This window comes from Humulus lupulus, chromosome 9 (genome assembly GCF_963169125.1).
Source record: "Humulus lupulus chromosome 9, drHumLupu1.1, whole genome shotgun sequence".
In the NCBI taxonomy this organism is placed as follows: domain Eukaryota; kingdom Viridiplantae; phylum Streptophyta; class Magnoliopsida; order Rosales; family Cannabaceae; genus Humulus; species Humulus lupulus.
In genome coordinates, this window is record NC_084801.1 from 53,648,250 (window position 1) to 53,663,770 (window position 15,521).

Genomic DNA, 15,521 nt, shown 5'->3' on the forward strand with positions numbered 1-15,521 from the left:
CCAGCTGAGTTGAAAGAATTAAAGGTACAGTTGCAAGAGCTGTTGGATTTGAGTTTTATCAGACCTAGCTTTTCACCTTGGGGTGCACCAGTTCTGTTTGTGAAGAAGAAAGATGGTTCTCTGAGGATGTGTATAGATTACAGAGAACTGAATAAGTTGACAATTAAGAACCGGTATCCTTTGCCAAGGATAGACGATCTGTTTGATCAATTGTAGGGTAAGACGGTATTCTCTAAGATCGACCTTCGTCCTGGTTATCATCAGTTGAGGGTTAAGGAGGGAGACATACCGAAGACCGCTTTTCGCACTAGGTATGGGCATTATGAGTTTTTAGTTATGTCATTTGGGTTGACTAATGCCCCTGCTGCTTTCATGGATATGATGAACAGAGTGTTCAAGGACTATTTAGACCAGTTTGTGATCATCTTCATCGATGATATTCTGGTATATTCTCAGACTGAGTCAGAGCATGAGCAGCATCTGAGGTTAGTTCTACAGAGGTTGAGGGAACACAGGTTGTTTGCAAAGTTCAAGAAGTGTGAATTCTGGTTGTCTCAGGTGTCCTTTCTTGGGCACATTGTCAGTAAGGAGGGGATTAAAGTAGATCCATCAAAGATTGAAGCGGTCAGAGATTGGCCAAGGCCAAAGAATGCTTCTGAGGTTAGAAGTTTCCTTGGATTGGCAGGGTATTACAGGCATTTTGTGGAGGGGTTCTCAAAGATTACTACTTCGTTGACTGAGCTGACACGCAAGGGTCAGAGGTTTGTGTGGTCAGACAAGTGTGAGAACAGCTTCCAAGAGTTGAAACAGAGGTTGGTTACAACTCCAGTTCTGAGTCTTCCTACAGACCAGGAGAAGTTTGTGATATACTACGATGCTTCTCATCAGGGTTTGGGTTGTGTTTTGATGCAATCAGAGAGAGTTATAGCTTATGCATCTCGTCAACTGAAGGAGTACGAGAAGAGGTATCCTACCCATGATTTAGAGTTGGCAGCGGTGGTTTTCGCTTTGAAGATATGGAGGCACTATCTCTATGGGGAGAAGTGTGAGATTTATACAAACCACAAGAGCCTGAAGTATTTCTTTACCCAGAAAGACTTGAACATGAGGCAAAGACGTTGGCTAGAGTTAGTAAAAGATTATGATTGTGAGATTCTGTATCACCCAGGGAAAGCCAACGTGGTGGCTGATGCTTTAAGCCGGAAGGGTCCGGGACAGATTCATGGTATTAGGCTGATAGCCAGGGAGTTAACTGATGATATGACCAGAGCTGGTATAGAGTTGCTGGTGGGCCAGTTGGCCAATGTTACGCTACAGTCTACGCTATTAGAGAGGATTAAAGAGGGTCAGTTAGGTGATCCACAACTGATCAAGATTAGAGAGGATGTCTTGGCTGGAGCATCCAGAGACTATACAGTGTCTGATTTGGGGTTATTGAGATACAAGGGACGGATATGTGTACCATTAGACACTGCATTAAGGCGGGAGATTCTGGATGAATCTCATACTACACCTTACTCGTTGCATCCAGGCACCATGAAGATGTATCAGGATGTGAGATCATTGTATTGGTGGTCAGGGATGAAGAGGGATGTAGTAGAGTATGTGGCTAAGTGCTTGACTTGTCAGCAGGTCAAGGCTGAGCATCAGAGGCCGGCAAGGTTATTGCAGCCTCTGGATATTCCAGAGTGGAAGTGGGAAGACATCACAATGGACTTTGTGGTGGGCTTGGCCAGGACTGTTGGTCAGCATGATTCCATTTGGGTGATAGTGGATCGCTATACCAAGTCAGCTCACTTTCTACCAGTGAGGACTACTTATACTGTTGACCAGTATGCAGATCTCTATGTGAGAGAGATTGTGCGCCTCCATGGAGCTCCTAGGTCGATCGTGTTGGATCGGGACCCTACATTCACTTCCAAGTTTTGGAAGAGTTTACAAACAGCCATGGGTACACGATTGAAGTTCAGTACAGCTTATCATCCTCAGACAGATGGGCAATCTGAGAGGACGATCCAGATATTGGAGGACATGCCGCGGGCATGTGTACTGGACTTTGGTGGATCATGGAGCAAGTATCTGCCTTTGATAGAGTTCTCCTATAATAACAGTTATCAGTCTACCATTGGAGTTGCACCTTATGAGATGCTATATGGTAGGAAGTGTAGATCTCCCACTCATTGGGATGAGACAGGTGAAAGGAGATACTTAGGTCCTGAGGCAGTTCAGAGGACCAATGAGGCTATTGACAAGATTAGAGCTCGGATGCTTACTTCTCAGAGTAGACAGAAGAGCTATGCAGATCCCAAACGCAGGAACGTGGAGTTCCAGGCAGGAGACTATGTCTTCCTCAGAGTCTCGCCATGGAAAGGGGTGAGAAGGTTTGGGAAGAAGGGCAAGCTGAGTCCCAAGTTTGTAGGTCCATTTGAGATCCTGGAGAGGATTGGTCAAGTGGCTTACAAGCTAGCTTTGCCTCCGGCGTTGTCGGCCGTGCATAATGTATTTCATGCTTCCGCTCTTCGGAGGTATGTATCTGATGAGAGTCATGTTTTGAGTTATGAGGATCTGGAGCTTGAGCCAGATCTCTCCTTTGAGGAGCAGCCTGTTCAGATACTTGATCAGAAGGATAAAGTCCTCAGGAATAAGACAATACCTTTGGTTAAGGTGTTGTGGAGGAACAACAAGGTCGAGGAGGCGACCTGGGAGCTGGAGTCTGATATGCGGAGTCAGTATCCCGAGTTGTTCAAGTAAATTTTGAGGACGAAATATCTGTAAGGAGGGGATAGTTGTAATGCCCCGGATTCCCTATTATGGTTAATGGCTGGATTAGTAGGCTGGGAGGGCCATAATTGTTTAATTATGCCATTTAATGTGTTTATGCATGTTTATGAGAATTATATTATAATATAATGTTAATTGTATGGATGTCGGTGATATATGTTGAGACCACATTATGATGTGGGTTTGTTCGAGCTATTCGACTTGAGAAGATCGTAGAATATTGATTAGCGGTTTAGTCACAACAGGTTTAAGTATCGGGACTTGGGTTGAGTCTCGGGGTGATTTTGATGATTAGAGCGTTACTGGGAGATATAGGGTAACGGGTTGTGATTTATTGGCGTTTGAGATTATTGAGGATAGCGAGAATTGGAGAGCGTTAACTTTGATTAACGAGTTAGAAGGAAGTACCAAATTTTCCCTTGGGAGCCTTTAGAAAGTATTTAATGACCTAGGGGTAAAATGGACATTTCACCCCTAGGATAGATATAACTCTTGATGGCTGAAGAGAGTAGTGGAAAAACAGAGTATGCAAAGAGTTCTCCCGTACCTTCTTCTCCTCACTGTTCTTTGTGGTTTTTGAACCAATTTTGAGGATTCAAGCTTAGGAAGCAAGCCTTGGGAGTTTAGGAGTGTGTTCCACCATTGAAGACCATCATAAGCCAAGCTTTGGGTAAGTTTGTAACCATGGTTTTCTCTGGTTTTCCCTGTTTTGGTTTTGTTTTGTAGCTGAGTTTACTAGGGTGAATTCATGGTTTTTTTGGGAGTTTTGGCTGGGGTTCCCATGCTTGTGATGTTTGGGGTGTGTTGGGATGGTTTTTGGGTTCATTTGGCATCAAGAATAGGATTTGGAAGCTTGGAAATCGAGTTAGAATCGAAGGAGTTGAAGAAGGTCGGTTCAGGGGAGTTTGGGCCTAAAGGTAGCGCTACAGCGCCCACCCTAGGGCGCTATAGCGCTCCTCAGGAGGTTTTCTGGCTCTTGGGCGGTTCTGAGTTTAGCGCTGTGGCGCTAGGGGTTGAGCGCTGTAGCGCTACCCTGTTCCTTCCAAACCCCGTTTTGAGTGTTTTTAAGGGTTTTTGACTTGGGGTTTCAATCCTTAAGGCCCGGGATCGAATCTACTCACAGTGTGGGCATGTTTCGAGGTCCCGAGGGTGGTGCTTAGGTTAAGACCCTATTATTGTGGATTCTCATTAATGGAGGTTATAATTGGTTGTGATTAGGTAACCGCTAAGGAACTAAAAGACCGATCGTTCTCAGGGGTCATCCTTATCATACTTCTCGCTCGAACCTGAGGTAAGAAAACGGTGTATGGGTACAACTGCACCCTGTATAGGGATATGACATGCATGGTTTGATATTGAAACGTGTTGGTTGATATATGTGGACGTGGATTGCATATTAAATGCTAATGAATGCTGATTACCTGTTTAAGACACTGACTAGTCAGGGACCGACTCTAAAGTCGATGATCACGCATTGAATGGCCTTATGGAATTAATGCGGGACCAGCCCTAAGGTCGAAGGACTTATAAGCGCCTTGCCTGGTCTACGACCAGATGTCTATAGCCAAGGTATATGACCCCGGTGACCATTAGTCACGTGGCTAAGGGACGTTGTCCATAGCTTCGACTCTAGAGTCGTGAGGAAGGTTATGTTGGTGACTAATCACCATACACCTGTCCTGGTTGAACATATGAAAGAATCACTTAACCGTTAAGCCCTGGTGACCCTATCGTCACATGGCTAGAGGGAGCAATGCTCATTATCGTGGCTTTTGGCTATTGTCTTCTATTTGTTGGGACTGAGAGTCCTGAAGGGTTATTATGATCGTGGTTGATATTATATCATGTCTTATTGTGTTTTCTTGCTGGGCCTTGGCTCATGAGTACTATGTGATGCAGGTAAAGGGAAGGAAAAGCTTAACCAGCCCTGAGTGGAGAGCTTGGGCGGTGTTGTGTACATACAGGGCCGCTTGACCACCACGGTCAAGGAGTTCTCAGAGGGACTAGGGGTTTACCCTATTTTTGCCGCTTAGGCCGGTGGGGATTGTAAATTTGGAACTGTAGCAACTCTTTTGTATTACGAACTACTTGTAAACATTTTGAAAGGCTCATGAGCAGTTTATTTACTTAATGAAATGTACCATTTCCTTTTTGCTGGTTTTCTACCTTAACCTGATATTAACGCTTAGATCACGTTTTTAACCAAAGGACTCGGGTAGCGGGTCAAATTTCCGGTTCATCGTTCACCGTAACTGTTCTGGGGTAACCAGGGCGTTACACTTGTATGTTACAAGGAATATTGTGCTTTGTTTTGATGAACCATGTGATATGGAAAATGGAATTTTTTCTTGAAATGTTATGACAAGTATGATTGCAACATGTCTTTCTTTTGTCTTGATGTGATTTGGACTACATGTGCTGTATGATGAATGAGAAGAGAATGTTGCTAGCATGTTGAACGCAACACAACAAATGAGTTACTAAGGATATGACGTAACTCAAAGGGCGGACGCGCCGAGGTTATTCAAGGACCTGAGATTTTGTTGACCTCATAGAGGAGGTTTTACCAGCCCAATTATACTGGTTACCTCAAGATGTGACATGGACAACAGAAGCGCCATGATCACAAAGAGTATGCTTATGTTAAATGAATGTGATGTATGACTATGTTTCAGTTTGATTATGAGATATGAGCATGATGATGTTATGAATTGTGTTGTTATGTTATACATGTATTTCTTGTCTTATCTTTGATTTTGTTGTACTTCCTTACTGGGCTTTTAGCTCACCCCCTTACTTTCCCCCTTTCAGGTAATAAACAGGGTTTCTCTCTAGCACGTATGGTGATGTAGGGAGTTCCAACGTTTGAGTGTGTATGGCGTGGTGGTTTCTATGAACGAATAAACGATCAACATAAGCGCCAAGTTTTAAGGAACTATGTTATGGACTTTATTTTAAATATGCCACTGGGCCTTAAACTTTTTCAAATTATTTTCTTTAAACATTTCATATGAACAATTTAATTTTATTTTAAACTATTGGGCCCAAATTTGCATGTTTTATCAAGACCCCACTGAATCTATTTTTGAAGTGGTATTTTTCTAATTATCTATGAGATAAGTGACGTTTTTACAAAGTAATAGAATAAGGCGCTTTACATCCTCGAACTAGCTTGATAAAACAATCAAGGTATTTGGTGATTAAAAAAAAAAATAATGATTATATAAGGAGTTATTATTTGAGAAATAATAAATTATATTTTATTATTTGTCAAATAATAAAATAAAAGAAAATAGAGTATTTTTATTAAAATTTAATTTTATAAAAATTTATTATACATGTTATCTCTAGAGTATAAATAAAGTATTATAAATAAAAGAATAAAATTGAAAAGGTCATTTGAGCTACATGGTAAGCACACATTCCAATTGGACTATGGTGGCCACCTTCAGCCTACTCCATGATGGGCAGGGTTTTGCTTGACCTGCCTTCACCTTTATTCTATAAATAGAACATTATATGAGATGGTTTAGGGTTAGATTTTCTTAAGAAGAAAAAATACTATCACTTTGCCTCTCTCCCTAGTGTTCATGCCAACCCGAAGAAAGAACACTTCATTTGTGTGCTTGATTTCTAAATCACACAAAGGATACACTCTCGTAAATTGAAATACCAAAATATGTATTAAAATTACCATTGAAAAAGAAAACGACTCATTCTCCCTATATTGTGCAAAATATAATTTGGAAGACAAATGGTCAAAAAGCTCTCACTACCCTTTTGGAGCACTACCCTTTTGGAGCCACACGCATAGGAGAAGGAGTCTTAGGCTTTAGATTTGCATTCAATTAATCTTAGGCTTTTGATATGCACTTCAAAAGGTAAATTCTAATCTATGTTCTATGGTAAATTCTATTACATGAGAAGATATCATTCTAGTTATATTTGCTAAAGCGAGATTTATCATATGAATAAATAAATAAATTTTTATTTAAAATTTTTGTGATATGAGATGTCACACTTTCGTTGCATCACATAGATGTAATAAAAAACCAACAAAATGAATGTATATACTAATTATAAAATAAATATATTAAGTGTAAAATTTATATACAAAAATATATATATATACCATATTTTAAAAGTATGATACACTACTGTATAAAATGATGTACCACCAACATTATAAACAAATATACAACATTTTGTAGAAATTAATCTATCAAACAACATATATTACAATACAAAAATAGATATATTGAACTAATAAAATCATATACGATCAAAATTAAAAATATATAAACATAATTTTAAAATATAATTAACTAAACAAATATGATATACTACAACACATAAAATAGATATGTCAAGTTAATAAAGGGACATTCTTATACAGGGTCATAAATTTTGCCCTTACCGGTAGGCGCGTTCCTGTTTTCAGCACGTAAATAAATTATAAACCAATTTTTTTATATGACAATTACATTATAATTATAGTAGGTATTCCACCAATTTTTCAGAAAATTCTGAATAATTTATGTACCGAAGTCAAGATTCAAACAATCTGTTATACACATGCTTTATTTTGTTACCAAAGTGTAAAATAGATTTTTTGAACTCTAATTTAAGCACTGTAAATTATTCAGAATTTCTAAAAAATTAATAGAATGCCTATCATAACTATAATGTACACCGTCATTTAAAAAAAAATGGATTTTAGTTTATCCACGTACCAAAAACAAAGATGTCCCTACCGATAAGGGTAAAAGTGACACCTTGACGTTAGAATCTCCCTAAAATTATATACCATTAAAATGAAAACCCAAGAAAATATAACATAAATTTGGCAAAAAAAATGATATACCATATCATAAAAAATAAATATACTAAATTGATAAAATAATATTCCATCAAAATAAGATTCACCAAACAAATCTAATATACTATTTTATAGAAAACAAAGATACTAAGTTCATAAACTGATATATTGTTAAATAAATAAAATTAATAAATTTCAACATAACGATAAACCAAATAAACCTCATATACCATATCATAGAAAACAAATATAACAAGCTGATAAAATGTACAAAATAAGCGAAATTAAAAAATATCATAACTTTGAAATAAGATTGTCCATACAAATATGATATAAATGTACAAAATTGATAAAATGATTTACCATCAATTTTTTTTTTAAATATCAATATAAAGTTAGCAAGACTTAGAAACAAATAAAAAAATATAACATATATTTTGCTGTCTATTTTTTAAGGTTTATGGTATAATGTTGTTTTCTTCATACATATTATATAATTTTATTATAATGGTGTAAATATTTCACTATTGTGTGGTGCATCATATTTGATTAATTTTAATTTAAATAAAGAGACAACAAAATGACTACACTTTCTCCAAATTTAGCTTGGCATTAAATATATGTTGTTTTCTTTGTTTTTAAATCTGATAATATATACTTTTATTAGTAAGATATACACATTTTATGTGTTGTGGAATATATTAGAATAGTAAAATCTTATATATATATATTTTTGGTAAGTAAGTCAAGCAAACCAACTTTTACAACCAGCAACTCTTCAAATAGGAGCCAAAATAGGCAAAATTCGAACAAACTTATACAAGTAATTGATCAAACCAATCTCTATCTAACGAATTAATTCTATCAGTGAGAAAGTTACCCATTCTCATTATAATATCATGCTTAATAAGCAAAATTGTACAATCAATACGACGCACTTTAGAATCCCACAACGCCTTATTGTGCACCCTCCAAATATGATAAGTCACGGCAGCCAAGGCAGTGGCAAACACACAACACCTGAATCTGGACAGCCTATGACCACGAGCCAACCATCATAATTTTTTTTGAAGATTACAAATCAAAACCTGCCAACCTAACCAATCTTTGATCATTTGCACACAACTCTTACTATTGGGCCTTGGCTACTCACAAAGAGAATTTATGGGTTAAGTGGGTCCATGAAGTGTATCTCCGATGAGAGCATTGGTGGGACTATGAGGTCCTTCTTATTCAAGTTGGTATTGGAAGAAAAATATCGTTGTCAAGAATGTCTTGAAGCAACACTTTCGATGCAAGAGCTTATTGAGCAACAATATAGTATTCTAGAAGTATACAAAAAAATATCAAGTATGGCTGACTGTGTTCCTTGTTTTTGGGCTAAGTTTGTTTGGAATAAGATGAATACCCCAAAACATTCTTTTATTCTTTGGTTGGCTACTCTAAATAGGCTTAAGACCTGCTCTAGATTAGTTCAGTTTGGAGTGATTTCTGAGCCTCTTTGCTTAGTGTGTGGGAGCAGTAATGAAGATATAAATCTTAGATTTACACATATTCTTATATTTATTTGTTATTAAATTTGTCGCTTATAATTTTATTTTCATAATATCTCTATCTTCTGTTTTGTATTGTATACATTAGCTTCGATCATTCTTATGTTAAATTATGTTTGTGTATTTTTATTTTAGAGTTTGATAGTATATAATTTTTTGAACATGATAAATATATTTTTTGTACTTTAATATATCACATTTATTCAAATTTATGTTTATATCTTTTTATTTATAAAATTGATGAAATGTGATTTTATACCATAGTATATCTGTTTCTATGTTTTGGTGTATTAGATTTGGTTAAAATTATTTCAAACTTATATTAATATCTAAAAAAATTCTTGATAAATTTGATGATATTTATTTTTATATGGTGATAAGAAATTGATACATCAAATTTCGTTAATCTTATTTCAAAATTTATGCTTACATTCTATTTATTTATAAATTTGATGGTATATGATTTTAATAGCCTGAGATATATCTGCTGTAGATAAGATTTGTTAAATCTTATTTTAAATTATATATATTTATAATTGATAGTTGTAAACACCCTATCTTGCCTAATTTGGCAAAAATGTCACTTTTATGCTTACTTAGAAAAATATCAATAATAGTCTAAAAGTTTAGTGAGACCTTATTAAAATAATGCAATATGGGCCCATTAGCTTAAAACAAAATAACTTTTTTTTTATGTAGTTCATGAGAAAATAAATACAAACCCACTGAATTCTGAATAAAATAACTAGGCCAATAAATGTTCTATGACGTTTCTGGATTGTCCCTGTCCACAGGCTCCCCGCGACATACATACTCATGACTATAGAAACTCTCAGCTCACCATGCGTGCCAAATAATACCTAACATCTACATGAAATGGGAAAAGTAAGGCGGTGAGCAAAAAGTCCAGTAAGAAAGTACAAACAAAAAAAGAAAACACAACATAAAAGCATAAGTGACATATCTCATAAATTCTTAACATATTTTCATTATAGCAATCATTATCAACATAAGTCATATGAAAACATAACAATAATAGCATAAGTCATAATCTTAATCATAAACATAAGATTATATAAAACATAAGCATAATCACACAACATATGATCATGACACCCCCATTGTCCATGTCACTTCATGTGAAAACATAACCATAACAACGTAAGTCATAAACATAAACATAAGATTATATAAAACATAGGCATAATCATACAACATATGATCATGACACACATATTGTCCATATCTCATATCATGTGAAAACATAATCATAACAACGCAAGTCATATTCATAAACATAAGATTGTAATAATAAACATAAGATTATATAAAATATTGGCATAATCATACATCATATGATCATGATACCCCTGTTGTCCATGTCATATAATGTGAAAACATAACCATAACAACGTAAGTCATAATCCGTAATGCCCCAAACTTTTTTTTATTTATTATTAAATTTTGTGCTTTATTTGAATTTATAATTTGTTAAGTGTTAATTGTATTTGAAATTGTTTGGTAGAAAATGTGTGATTATATTTGTTGATTAATTTATTTAATTAATTGTAAATGTGAGTTCTTGAGCTTTGGTTGTGTGCACTAAGGTGCATTGTTAGTAGAGATGCACCCTAACACTTGTGTGTATGCATGTGCATGGTCGCATGATGAGCATGCAATAGTTTTTCCCATGCATTATTATTTTTAGTCTTTCTTTTATGTAATTAATTAAGAAGAAAAGAAAAGGAAAGAAAGAGAGTGATAGGTGTGTGGAAGAGAGGGAAATGGTGAGATTTCTTTTTCTATTTATTTTCAAATTTAAATCAATTACATCTATGCCTTTTAGCTATTTTCTGTGAGAAAAATAACTATGTAATTATGAGGATATTTTGCTTGGATGTCTTTGATATTGTGAGTAAATTAAAACGTGAGAAAATGGGAAGGACAATGAGAGAGAGTGGATGGCAGCCAAGGGAGAAGGGGATTGTTTCCATTTTCTTTCTTTATTTGATAAGACAATAGGTTTTTATTGCCTTGATTTGGGAGAGAGAAATTATGAAATGACAAGTGAGTGATTTGGGTAATTGGTTCTATGTTTTTAATTTGGTTAGGATAAGAAGGGAATCAAGTGAGCCAAGAGATCACTTGTGCATTGTGGCCGACTGCACTAGAGAGGTAAGGAGAAAAAGAAGGAAGAAATAAAGAAAAAGAGAGAGAGAGAGAGAGAGAGAAGGATCGCGAAGGAGAAGAAGAAGAGGAGGGGTTCGAAATCTTGATAGGTGTGGCTTTGATTTGGTATTGGTTTGGGTTTGATTCCCTAATATTAGTCTTCTCTCATCACTAAGTTTTCTTTTTCTTCTTTGTGATTTTTTGAAAATTCTAGGGTATCCGAAGTGGTTGTGCTTTTGTGTTCTTGAACACAAACAAAGGAGGTAATGAGTTTTCTTGATCTCTTGTTGGTTTGATGATGTTATGTCCTTGTTATGATCTTGAATTATTTATTTTTGATGTTGTTATGTTTTTGGGTTCTTATTTGAATTTTTGGATTTCTTGAAAGGCATATTAAAATGGTGTGATTGTTATATTTCACATGAAGAGTATATTGTTTTGGTTAAGAAGATCCACGAGAATATTGGGGAGATTATGAGCTTGATGGGGTTTATGTGGGGATCCTATGTTCATATTGTCATTAGTATTTTGATTCTAATGGTTTACAAGTATGCAAAGATGATAATAGATACATGCTAGGGACTTAGTTTTGAATTTGTTGTTGATTAAGCGTGATGGTTTCGACCTAGGGTATTTAAAAAGGGAATTGTGAGTTTGTTTTTTTTTTCTTGATTTTTTTTTAAAAAAAAAACATTGATTTTGAGCATGTCAAAACAATTGTAATATTTTTCATGTATTATGATGAGGATTTCGGATTGGTGAGTGTAGCTTGGTTTGGAGTAGTTTGATTTTTGTTGTTGTTAGTTTTGCATGCTAATGGTAATGTTAAGGTGTCCAAAGTGTAGAAACATGTTAGGATAAGTTGTTAAATTGAAACATAATTATGAGTATTTTTTTAGCATACTATGTGATTTTGTGCTTGCTAATTTTTATTGATTTAGAATGTTATTTTGCCAAGATGATTTTAAAAGAGATTAAATTATCTCATGAGTCATGCTATATGTTTGCAGCGCACCAAAGTATTTTTTTATTTTAATTAATTTTGTGCTTTATTTTTGTAATTGTTAAGTATAAGGAAATTAGTAGTTTTTACCGACAAGCCATTACGATAAGTCTTACAAAAACCAGAATTCGTTGGTCGACTACTAAAATGGGCAGTTGAACTAGGGCAGTTCGAAATTTCTTATGCACACCGAGCAACCATAAAGGGACAAGCCTTAGCAGACTTTGTTATTGAATTCACTGGACTCCCAACCAACAAGCCGACTATAGAGCCTAAAGCCCAAGACAAAGCTCCTGCCTGGAGGCTGTTCGTGGACGGATCATCAAAGGAGCATAACTCAAGGGCAAGATTGATTCTAATAACCCTCGATGGGCATCAGTTCCACTATGCAATAAGATTCAACTTCAATGCCTCCAACAACGAAGCTGAATACGAAGCATTGCTCGTGGGTTTGAGACTAGCCAAAGATGTGAATGTGAAGTCACTAGAGATATACAACGACTCTCACCTAGTTGCTAATCAAATCGAAGAATATCAGGCAAGGGGTCTTATGATGGTGGCATATCTAAACAAGGCAAAAGACTTGCCAGCACAATTCAAGAAGTATACTCTACAACAAGTACTTCTCGACCAGAACTCCAACGCCGATGCCTTAGCCAACTAGCAAGCGTCGAAGATGCCGACACTTTGAGTATAGTACCGGTCAAATGTTTGTCAGCTCCTAGCATTCAAGTAGAATAATCCTCCCTAGTAATACAAGTATGTGACACGTGAATGACTCCCATCATTCAATATCTCAAACAGGGATGGTTACCTGCAGACAAGAATTAGGCGAGAACATTACAAAGGCAATGCCTCACTTTATCTTGCTCGATGGAATTTGGTATCGACGAGAATATTCATTGCCCTTGTTGAGATGTATTTTCAAGGAAAAAGCTAAGGAAATGATGTAAGAAGTACATGAAGGGATCTGTGGAGATAAACCTAGGGGGAAATGTTTGTCAAAGAAGATTCTCCGACAAGGGTATTTTTGGCCTGCTATGATCGAGGATTCTATTGAATTTGTTAAGAAGTGTGATAAATGCAAAAGATTCTCCAAGATACCTCGAGCAGCCCCAAATGAGCTTAAACAGATGCAAAGCCCATGGCCATTTGTAGTATGGGGAATATATCTGATCAGATCTTTGCCTACAGGAAAAAGGAATGTCAAGTACGCAGTAGTTGTTGTAGACTACTTTACGAAGCGGACAGAAGTTAAACCGCTCACTACAATCACAACCAAGAAAGTACTGGATTTCATTGTCAAAAACATTGTATGCCGATATGGATTACCAAAAAAGATAGTATCAGATAATGGCACACAATTTGATAGCGACATGTTTACTAATTTCTACGAGCGGCATGGCATAACGAAGAGTTTTCCATCAGTTTCCCATCCACAAGCCAACAGATAGGTAGAAGTTGTAAACAAAACTCCGAAGGAAACTGTGAAGAAAAGGATCGAAGAGGAAAAGGGAGCATGGCCAGAACTAGTACCCGAAGCACTCTGGTCGTATAGAGCAACACATCGAACAACAACAGGCCATATGCCATTTTCTTTAGTATATGGGTATGAGGCCACGTTACCAGTTGAGTTAGATCCACCCTCGCATAGAAGGATAACATACGACTAGAATATGAATGACCAATTAGTAATGGAATCTTTGGATTTAGTTAATGAAAGGCGCGAACAAGCCCAACTACGAGTTGCAGCCTACCAGCAAAAGGTCGCTCGATATTTTAACTCTAAAGTACGCAAAAGAAAGTTTGACGTAGGAGACTTGATACTTAGAAGGGTTTTTCTCAACACTCGCGATCAGGCTGCTGAAGTGCTTGGACCAAACTAGGAGGGTCCGTATCAAATTGAAAAAATTCTTCAACCAGGCATATAGAAACTTGCTTGCTTAAATGGAGTTCTCGTTCCTCGCTATTAGAATGGAGAACGCATGCGCAAGTATTATCAATGAACTTTTTAAAGATTTGGCTTGTATTAATTTTACTTTTTACAAGTTTTTGAACAAGGGCTAGCCAGTTAGATGGCTGGTCATTTATAAGTGTAAGATCTATTTTTTATCACTCGTACAGACACGAATTTTTGTCCATCTTTTGCGATAAATAAAAGGAATTGTGCGCAACCAGTTATTCTTGCCAATTATTGTATTTGTTACAAGTATTTGCTCATTATGTGTGTTGTTTTGCTATATTATGATCGATTATTTATAAGTACGCGAGCAATAATGTTCGAACAGGTATTGGTCATCGAAAAGTGACCAAGAACCTTAGACTCCTTGATCACTTAAGGGCATATAAGATACTATGCGAGCAAAGCATATCATGAACGTATGTAAAAACACAAGAAAAATAAGGGAAAGTAAAAAAATTTGGCAGATTTTGTGAAATAATAAAGTGTTATGCTAGGTTCAGTCATACGAACAGATATTTTATAATAGTTGTAATATAAAAACAAAATATCTTTACAACACAAGCATTTGGTGCTTGGATGTAATTAAAAATATTAAAAGTAAATAAAACTGCCTTAGGCAGAAAATTGTCTCAACACCTCGAAAAAGTTGTTTGGGTGTTCTAGTCACATATAAAAAGTTTGTCTACTGTGTAGATATGGAGGGGGGGGGGGGGGGGGGGGGTCCTGCTGATGTTGATGATCGATGGTGGTTTTAGCTTCCTCCTTGGCTCCATCGACGCCTGTTGCCAAGGAAATTTTAGGAGACTCCGGGGCATTCTTTTCCTCCTCCAGGCGAGCAGCACACTTGGCAAGTTCAGCTTGTTTTACCTGATCAGTAACATAATCAATGTTCGCACCTTGATTATTCTTCCATAACATATAAAAGAAATTGAAGGCGGCTTCTTGGAACCTCTCCATGTAACTGGCATTCTGCTCTTCCAGCAGCTTAACTCGATCCTCTAGTCTGGTGGCCTCCTTCATGCTTGCGACAAATTCTTCTTGCAACTTGGATGCCTCCTTATAGTTGTTTTCAGAAGCATCTTTGTATTTTTCCTTGGCAGCAACAGCCTTAGCCAGGTCTTCCTTGCTCTTCTTTAGCTCCTCAGTCAAAGCAGCAGCTTTTTCCTCTGCTGCTTTGACTTTGGCCTCTGCTGCTGTGACTTTGGCCTCCCATGCTTTGATATCCTCATCATG